We start from the raw sequence: 8591 nt of genomic DNA, 5'->3' as shown, positions 1-8591 counted from the left end.
TTCTTTCTTTCTTTCTCTCTCTCTCTCTCTCTCTCTCTCTTTTCTTTTCTTTTCTTTTCTTTTTCTTCTCCCCGCTGAGCAGAGAGCCCGCTGGGGAGCTAGATCCCAGGACACTGGGATCAGGACCTGAGCCAAAGGCAGCCACCCAACCGACTGAGCAAACCAGGTGCCTAATTTGCCTTTAATTTACAGGTTTCATTGTTAGTCTGGGAAGGTCAAACCTAACTTCACTTTTTTAAACTTCAAAGTCCAAAATGGCTGGAAACAGACCTCTTTTTAAAGTAATTTTCACATAGTTTTTCCAGAATAGCCATAAAATAATCTCTTTTTTACTCCCTTTACCCTCACTCCACAAAATGTAAAGAAACTGATGAAGAAATTCATCTAAAGATATTTCAAAGGTTCAAGCCAACAGAGATCCAGAAAGTCAGTCCAGTCTATCTCCAAGCCAGGAGGTGAAAGCCTATGGAAGCCTGGGGTCTCAGCATGAGAGGGTGGTTTCGGAATTGCTGAGCAAAGTCATATAGCAATGAGCTAGGGGCACCAGGGTGGCTGAGTGGGTTAAGCAATCTGCTCTGAGTCGTGATCCCAGGGTCCTGGGATGGAGCCCCGCAGGGGACTCCCTGCTTAGCGGGAAACCTGCTTCTCCCTCTCCCTCTGCTGCTCCCCCTGCTTGTGCTCACTCTGTCAAATAAATAAATAAAATCTTAAAAAAAAAAAAAAAGAAAAGAAAGAAGGAAGGAAATGAACTAAAGAAAGAAGGAAATGGAACCAAAGCCCCTCGCTAACCAGTGGGGCCTCCTGGACCCCCGGACTCCAGAGCATCTGTAGGCTGGGGGAATCCCAAGAAATAATAAAACCGATAATAAAAGTCAATATCCCTGCTGTAGGGCAGTTACTTCCGCCGGGCACCGGGTATTCACAATGGCATCCACCCTGTCCACAACAGCCCAGGGAGGGTGAGGGTGTGCTTTTAAATTTCATTTCACAGATAAGGACATCAAAGGCTCCGAACAAGCTGCAAAGTGGCAGATTTATGATCCGGACTGTTTGTCTAACTCCAAATTGTGTGCCTCCCCCTCCAGCCCGTTTTTCTCACACACTTGAGCAGGAGGCCCGCTAAGAATCCTGGCTGCGGGCTGAGCTGTTCAGAAGCTGAGCTCTTGGGCATAGAACTGAGACTCTTTCCACATTCTTCTCGCCAAGGGTTTTTCACTTTAGAAGTTCTTACTTTTCCATTTCGCTGGAAGTTATTTTCTACCTTCTCCTGCTTATAGCAAAATAACTATTTTTCTACCGTTATATGAAAACAGGTTAACGATTCTGTTGCCCTTCTGCTAATCCTCCTGATGTTTTTGCTTCCTTACCCACTGGCAATGAGCTTTCCAAATGCTAATCCTTCCCTGTCTCCCGCTCTCTCCGAATTGCTACTTGTTGAGTTCCTTTGGTAACTACTTTTGTGTTGTCTCAGACTCTTGATCTCAGGGTCGTGGGATCAGGGCTCCATGCTGGGTATGGAGCTTGCTTCAGATTCTCTCTCTCTCCCCCTCCCTCCCCCCCTTAATAAATAAAAAAAATCTTTAAAAAAAAAGATTTAGGGGCACCTGGGTGGCTCAGTTGTTTAAGCCTCTGCTTTTGGCTCAGGTCATGATTCCAAGGTCCTGGGATGGAGCCTCAAGTGGGGTTCCTTGCTCAGTGTGTGGTGGGAGGGGGTCTCCTTCTCCTCCCTCTGCCCCTTCTCTCGCTCATGCTCTCTCTCAAATAAATAAATAAATAAAATATTTTTAAAAATTTAACAATATGTGCTTCAGAGTGCATCGTTTATCACTCTTGCATCTTCCCTTGAGCTTCCCTTAGATTGAAATGCTCTTTGTCTTCTCCTCAGCTAGGACACGTGTGGGATATATCATCTAAATCATCACATATTCATCAGTAGGTTTTTTTTTTACTCTGGGAGGCAAAGGGCCTCTTCACTGAGAGCAGGCTTTTTATTTATTTATTTTTGAAGATTTTATTTATTTATTTATTTCAGAGAGAGAGAGCACAAGCCTGGGGGAGAGGCAGAGGGAGAGGGAGAAGCAGGCTCCCTGACTGAGTTACCCAGGTGCCCCCTGTTCCTTTCTTTCAATGCACAATGATATTACTCCATGGTCTCCTGCCTTCCCTTGTTGCCGTGGAGTCCTAGTCTAGGGCCAAACAGATACACTGTCTTTTGTCCGAAGTATGTAAAATTTCTCTTTATCCTTGCAACTCAGAAAAGTAACCCGCAGATATCTAGGAATAGACATATTATTTTTCTAGTCCTGCCTGAAACTTGCTAAACCTTTTCAAGTTGATGACTTCAGTTTACTTAAACCAGAATTTTTGTTCTTTGTTTCGAGATGTTTCTTTTGCTTGAGATGCCTGGATGCCTCAGTCAGTTAAGCGTCTGTGTTCGGCTCAGGTCATGATCCTGCGGTCCCAGGATCGAGCCCCGCATCGGGCTCCCTGCTCATCAGGGAGTTTGCTTTTCCCTCTGTCTGCCGCTCCCCCTGCTTGTGTGCTCTCTCCCTCTCTCTCTCTCTCTGACAAATAAATAAAATCTTTAAAAAGAGAGAGAGATTTCTTCTGCTTGACCACCACACCATTAATCAGATTCTCAATTTCATCTTTCCTCCCTTTTTATGTTTTCACTGAATAACTTAGCTTCAAAATAATGCTTGTTCAGCCCAGAGAGGCTTGAGTGAGGGCTTATTTATTATTATTATTATTTTTTAAATACTTATAAAGGTATTTTTTTTTCCCTTCTGGAAAACAGGGCAGAAGAAGCTAACCCAATTCTGGGTGTTTCTGTGAGTTATTGGGTGTTTTTTTTTTTTTTTTTTTGGCTTCTGGGTTGCCTAGGACCATTTCTTTCTTTTTTAGATTCAAGTATATTGGACATACAGTGTTATGTTAGTATAGACAGTGTATAATATAGTGATTCAACAATTATGTACATTTCTCAGTGCTCATCCAGATTCTAAGACCATTTCTTTGTTTACTCTTGGGTCTATCTGCCCCTGAGGGTCCGTCATGCTCTGGAGTTGCGTTAAGCAGAGGGAAAGCTGTTTGTGATACTGTGGATGCAGGGGTAGACATGTGATTTACAAGCAGACAAACCGTTGTTACAGGATTTTTTTCTCCATCAGTGCTCACAGTTCTTGGTCACGCCGCTTCCGAGAATGAAGAGGTAGACCAGACAGAGTGGTGGGCAGCAAAGCAAGTTTTACTGAGCAATAGCAAAATGATAGTACAAAGCTTCCGAGGAGGGAGGGGACCCAAGAGGGTTGCCAATGGAATTTCTAACTCTAGGGGTTTTTATGGGCTTGTTGGTGGGCTGTTTTAATCTGATTAGCCCTCCCTGCGCCTGTCATCCAATCAGGTTTTTGTCACCTATGTATCACATGGAAAGGCTGGAGGGCTCCTTCCAGGGTGGTGTAAAATCCTTTAAAGGGTGGTTTCCTCTTAGGGCGGGGCGGGGGGGGGGGTGCCCCTTGTCCCTGCCTGCTTGGCTTTCAACTATCCTTCATCATCCTGACTCTTACCTTGGTCAAGCACCAGAGAGGAGCTTCCTGCTTCCTTTCCTTTCACCAGTAAAGTCTGGTGTTTTTTAGGGAAAGAGAGAGGGACGTGCCCTGTTCAGCTGCCCCAGGGTGTCCAGCAGGACTTCCTGGCCCACTTGGAGGCAGATTGGCCAGTCTTGTCTTCTTGAGTGGAGATCTACAGATCTTTTCAAGGCAACCTCTCCCTAAGATCCAATTCTCATCCTACAATTTTTCCCCCATACTTCTCAGGAGCTGGTCTGTTTTTTTTTTTTTTTCTTTATTTATTTGAGAGAGAAAGAGAATGAGCAAGAGAGAGAATGCACATGAGCCAGGGGAGGGGCAGAGAAGTAGACTCCCCGATAAGCAGGAAGCCTGTTATGGGACTTGATTCCAGGACCCTGGGACCTGAGCTGAAGGCAGATGCTTAATTGACTGAGCCACCCAGGTGCCCGCTGGTCTGGTTTTTAACAAGGGTGCCAAGACTATTCAATGAGAAATAATTATCTTTTCAATAAAAAGTGCTGGACAACTGGATAGCCATGAGCAAAAGGAATGAAATACTATGCTTACCTCACACAATATATAAAAATTAACTCAAAATGGATCAAAGACCTAAAGGCAAGAGTTGAAACTATAAAATTCTTAGAAGAAAACTGAAGGGTAAATCTGTAGTACCTTGAATTTGGCAATGCATTCTTAGATATAACGCCAAAAGCACAAGCAATAAATGGGGGAAAAAAAGCACCAGACATTGGATTGGATTGGATTTAATCAGAATTAAAGACTTCTACGCTTGTAGGGATTGGATTTAATCAGAATTAAAGACTTCTACGCTTGTAGGGACACTATCACACACAGAATGGAGGAAAATATTTGAAAATAATATATCTGATGAGAGAATTATAGCTGGGCTCATGAAGAGCTCTTACAACTCAATAATAAATAAACACCATTTTTTAAATGAGTAAATTATCTGAATAGACATTTCTCCAAAGAAGATATACAATAACCAATAAACATGAAAAGATGCTGGGCATCATTAATCATCAGAGACATGCAGATCAAAACCACAACGAAATACCATTCCACACTCACTAGAATGGCTAGATTCAAAAAGTCAGCTAATGACAAGGGCCAGTAAGGATGTGGAGAAATCAGAACTGTCCTACAGTACTGGTGGGAATGTGAAATAATGTAGCCACTGGCATTTCCTCAAATGATTAAAGAGTTTCCATTTGACCCAGCAATTCCAGTCCTGAGTCACAACCTAAATGGAAACAACCCAAGTATCCATCAACTGCTGAATGGATAAACAAAATGTGATCTATCTATACAATGGAATATTACTTGGAATAAAGGAATAAGGTACTAATACTTGCTACAGCATGGATGACCTTAAAAATATCATGCTAAGTGAAAGAACCCAGTTACAAAAGATAGCATATTATATGATTGCACTTATATGAAATGTTCAGAATCGGCAAAGCTATAGAGACAGGAAATAGATTAGTGGTGCCCAGGGCTGGTTGTAGTTGGGGGTTGAGGGTGGTAGAGGGGGAAGGTAGGGGTTAAAAGCAATAGCTAAAGGGTAAATGTTTCTTTTGAAGTGCTGAAAATGTTCTAAAATTGACTGTGGTTGTGGTTGTGTATCTGTGACTATATATCTAAAATGCATGGAATTGTACACCAAACGGGTAGAATATATAGTATGTGAACTATCTCTCAATAAAGCTCTTTTAAAAAATATCCTATTATGAAAAAAATAATATGGCTAATGATATTGCATAAGAACAAAGATTAAAATAACAACAAGACAGTGTAATCAATAAAAAAAAATGTTCTTGGGGCACCTGGGTGGCTCAGTCGGTTATGTGTCTGCCTTCGGCTCAGGTCATGATCCCAGGGTCCTGGGATCGAGCCCCGCATCGGGCTCCCTGCTCCGCGGGAAGCCTGCTTCTCCCTCTCACACTCCCTCTGCTTGTGTTCCCTCTCTCACTGTGTCTCTTCCTGACAAATAAATAAAATCTTAAAAAAAAAAACTCAGTTAAAAAAAATGTTCTCAAGACTTAGAAAATGGGTAAAAGTACAATGTACACATTGGTATACAAAGTGCTACAATTTATTATAAACTATATAAATATTACACATAAAAATAAAACTATGAAACTTTAAATTTGATCTAAATATAGGGTTTCAAATTTAGCAAATAAAAACTCAGGATGCCCATTTAAATCTGATTTGTGTCTAATTGTTTAAATGTATCTATACATTTAGATAAATGAAAAACATTGCATGGGACACACCTTCCTATGAAAGTATTTGTTATTTATCTGAAATAAAGCTCTTCTTAATAGTTGCTTGCTTTGCCAAATTTGCTTGTAAAATTCCTATGGTTAGGGGCGCCTGGGTGGTTCATTTGGCTGACTGTCTGCCTTCAGCTCAGGTCATGATCCCAGGGTCCTGGGATTGAGCCCCGCATCTGGGCTCCCTGCTCTGCGGGAAGCCTGCTTCTCCCTCTCTCTGGCCCTCCCCCCTACTTGTGCTCTCTCTCTCTCTCTCTAATAAATAAATAAATATCTTTAAGAAAAAAACAAAATAAAATTCCTGTGGTTACACTCTATATTCCGTTTACATTGTAACATATCATGTACAGTGGTGGTCACATTCAGCTTATTTTATTCTTTAGTCATGCTCAATATTAGCATTATAAGCCAGTATGCTAAATATATAAAGCTAAAATTCTGATAATTGTCCTTCAAATTTCATTTGTTGAAGCACATGCCATCTTTCATGGCAAAATTTGCTTTTACTTATATTTATATTTACTTATTTTTTTAAAAAAATAGGCTCTGTATCCAATGTGGGGCTTGAACTCATGACCCTGAGATCAAGAGCCACATGCTCTACTGACTGAGCCAGCCAGGTGTCCCAATAACTTGTTCTTATATTCTTTAAGATTAGGCTGCATCTCTTGATCGGTAACTTTTTAAAATATATATATTTTATTTATTTATTTATTTGACAGAGAGAGAGAGAGAGAGAGAGAGAGAGAGAGAGAACGCACAATGTAGGCAGCTCCCAAGCAGGCAGAGGGAGAAGGAGAAGCAGGCTGGGAGATGCGGCGCTTGATCCCGGGACCCTGGGATCATGATCTGAGCCCAAGGCAGACGCTTAACCGAATAAGTCACCCTGGCGTCCCTTGATCAATAACTTTTTTAAAACACTGTCCATTGATATAAAAGAGGCTTGTTGTCCATTTTTATTTTCTTCTTCTTTGACAATACACGTGATTCCTCAAAGTCCCATGCTGGAAGAACATTTCGTAACATCCAGTAAAAGAATCAAATTCTTCAAAGGATAATACTGACTTCAAAATCAAGTTATGGGCGCTTGGGTGGCTCAGTCGCTAAGCGTCTGCCTTTGGCTCAGGTCATGGTCCCGGGGTCCTGGGATGGAGCCCCGCATCGGGCTCCCTGCCCCGCGGGAAGCCTGCTTCTCCCTCTCCCGCTCCCCCTGCTTGTGTTCCCTCTCTCGCTATGTCTCTCTCTGTCAAATAAATAAATAAAATCTTTAAAAAACAAGTTATAACAAGTGCCATTATCTACTTCAAGTTGGAATTCCTCTTCCTGTTCAAAAGTTCTGTTGCCCTTTCTAGGAACAGCTTTGGTAATGAAAGGGATAAATTTGCCATCGATTCTTTCCTTAAGACACTCAGCAAGTTCCTTTCAACAATGGAGTACACCGAAAACATTGTAGCTCTTCTTTCACTTGGCATCATCCTCTAATTAAAGTGATTAAAGGGTACTGACAAGAAATCGGTAGCTTTTACTGGATAAATGACGCCAGTTCCCCCCCCCCCCCCCCCGCACACATTCGGGATTCGGCTTTTCCCAGTTTTCGTTCCAGGTAGTCAACCCCCACCGGAAGCGGATGACCCACCGAACGGGAGTCAGAAGGTCAACGGGAGCCCAACGCTGCGTCAGTGACGTCACAGCGCCTGTGTCATTCCCTCACGTCATCTTAGCGGGCGGGCATTTTACCCTCTCACACGATCACAAGAAGGGTGAGTATAGTACAATAAGATATTTTGAGAGACAGAGACCACGTTCCCGTAACTTTTATTATAGGATATTGCTATCATTGTTCTATTTTATTAGTAGTCATTGCTGTTAACCTCTTACTGTGCCTAACTTATAAATTTAAACTTTATCGTGCGTATATAGGTACAGGAAAAACATTGGATCCGGTACTATTTGGGGTTTCAGACTGGAGTTCTTGCCATGTATCCCGTGATAAGGGGGGGGGAGGGGACTACTGTGTTAAAACTCAGCCACAAAGTAGGATTCCTTTTCTTCACAATTAAAGTATGATGTTATAATTCAAGCGATAAACTGAGAATTCCTTCACATGTGTTTGTTAGAGAGCCAGTAGCTGTTTTGAGAGATTTAAATAATGCCAATGCTGAGGTAAGGGAACCGTTTTGTAACAGTGCCATGATAGTGTCATTATAAAGAACATCACGTGCTATTCGAGCGGCATTATGCAGAATATGAGCAAGACAGCTGATGCTTTCTATGGAATATATCCATATGCTTTTCTTCAACTGTGAATGAACTTTTTGAGCACCTTTGCCCAAACAACTGCATGGTCTACATCAAAAGCAATACAATGTTAACATATAACGTATTGTTGGTTTCAGAGGTAGAGATGAGTGATTCATCCGCCTTATATAAGACCCAGTGCTCATTCCATCACGTGCCCTCCTTACTGCCCATCACTCAGTTACCCCAGCCACCCATCCCCTCTGTTTATGTTAACAGTAAAGCTTCTGGTCAACAGTAGGCTATTAGCCCTTACGTTTTTAGGGAGTCAAAAGTTATATACAGATTTTTAACTGCAGGGTCGGCGCCCCTAACCCCTAGATTGTTCACATGTCAGCTGTGCTTGTAAAGACACTTTCCTTGAAAAAGCCAGAGTTGATCCTACATAAGGTTTTGAGAAGCTTGGCATTCAAAGACTGGTGGG

General features: G+C 42.0%; 1 long non-coding RNA gene across 2 annotated transcripts in view; it reads left to right on the top strand.

The window, feature by feature from the left end:
- Positions 1 to 7588: 7588 nt before the first annotated feature.
- Positions 7589 to 8591, top strand: part of LOC112814993 (uncharacterized) — a 35596-nt gene continuing 34593 nt past the window's right edge. The window contains exon 1 of one of the 2 annotated variants that reach the window (XR_012374162.1): positions 7589 to 7629. This is a non-coding gene — a long non-coding RNA (uncharacterized lncRNA). The remainder of the gene's footprint in view (positions 7630 to 8591) is intronic. The other variant, XR_012374163.1, reaches the window with a different exon arrangement.

The sequence above is a fragment of the Callorhinus ursinus genome, unplaced genomic scaffold (assembly GCF_003265705.2).
Source record: "Callorhinus ursinus isolate GAN/ISIS: 27379988/994484 unplaced genomic scaffold, GSC_fseal_2.0 scaffold30, whole genome shotgun sequence".
In the NCBI taxonomy this organism is placed as follows: domain Eukaryota; kingdom Metazoa; phylum Chordata; class Mammalia; order Carnivora; family Otariidae; genus Callorhinus; species Callorhinus ursinus.
This window is presented reverse-complemented; position numbering and strand designations above follow the sequence as displayed.